Consider the following 1,560-nt stretch of genomic DNA (forward strand, 5'->3'; position numbering starts at 1 on the left):
ACAGCTAAGTCTCCGAGTGAGAAAACTTAGGCGAGTACTGGGCTGCAGCTAAGCCCCCGAGTGGGAGGATTGCTCTCCACTCGGTAGGATTTTTTCAAACTTAGGCGAGTGCCAGACTGTAGCTAAGTCTCCGAGTGAGAAAACTTAGGCGAGTACTGGGATGCAGCTAAGCCCCCGAGTGGGAGGATTGCTCTCCACTCGGTAGGATTTTTTCAAACTTAGGCGAGTGTCAGACTGCAGCTAAGTCTCCGAGTGAGAAGACTTAGGTGAGTACTGGACTGCAGCTAAGCCCCCGAGTGGGAGGATTGCTCTCCACTCGGTAGGATTTTATTTTTACAAACTTAGGCGAAGCGGATTCGCAGCTAAGCCACCCATTGGGGGATTTCTTACGCAAACAAAATAATAACAATCGCTGGGAAGATTATAACGCTCTTATCTTTGATAAATAAACTACAAGAGTTTTTTCTTATTACACCTCATCCGAGTGAGAATTCAAGTATAAAAGGGGCAGAGTAGCTCCGCATTCCAGGCTCGTGGCTCATCAATCTGGTGATCGACATTGTAGAGGTGGTACGCTCCATTGTGGAGGACTCTGGTGACTATGAAGGGGCCTTCCCAAGTAGGAGCGAGTTTGTGTGGTTTTTGCTGATCCACGCGGAGGACTAAGTCTCCTTCTTGGAAGGCTCGACTCTTCACATTTCTGGCATGGAATCGACGCAAGTCTTGCTGATAGATGGTCGATCGGATCATGGCCATTTATCTTTCTTCTTCCAGGAGGTCGACTGCGTCCTGTCGGGCTTGTTCTGCTTCTTCTTCAGAGTAGAGCTCGACTCGAGGGGCGTTGTGAAGCATGTCACTCGGCAAGACTGCTTCGGCTCCGTAGACCAGAAAGAATGGGGTTCTTCCGGTCGATCGGTTCGGGGTCGTCCTCAATCCCAAAGAACTGATGGAAGCTCGTCGACCCATGCACCTGCTGCGTGCTTGAGATCGTGCATCAATCGAGGTTTCAGTCCTTTGAGAATTAGGCCGTTTGCTCTTTCCGCCCGTCCATTCGACTGAGGGTGAGCAACCGAAGCATAGTCGAATCGTGTGCCCTGAGAGGCGCAAAAGGCCCTGAATTTGTCGGAATCGAAGTTTGACCCATTGTCAGTGATGATGCTGTGCGGAACTCCATATCTGAATATCAACTCTCTGATGAAACTGATAGCAGTGCAAGCATCAAGATTCTTGATAGGCTTAGCTTCAATCCATTTGGTGAACTTGTCGACTGCTACTAGCACATGAGTGAAGCCGCTCCTGCCCGTTTTCAGTGGTCCAACCATGTCCAGCCCCCAAACAGCGAAGGGCCAGATGAGTGGAATGGTTTTCAGAGCTGACGCGGGCTTGTGCGACATATTGGAGTAATACTGACATCCTTCACATTTGTCAACTATCTCTTTTGCCATTTCATTGGCCCTTGGCCAGTAGAATCCCGCTCGGTATGCTTTAGCCACAATGGTCCGAGAGGATGCATGATGGCCACAGGTCCCCGAGTGGATATCATCAAGGATCATCTGACCT

The sequence above is a fragment of the Triticum aestivum genome, chromosome 4A (assembly GCF_018294505.1).
Source record: "Triticum aestivum cultivar Chinese Spring chromosome 4A, IWGSC CS RefSeq v2.1, whole genome shotgun sequence".
Lineage (NCBI taxonomy): Eukaryota > Viridiplantae > Streptophyta > Magnoliopsida > Poales > Poaceae > Triticum > Triticum aestivum.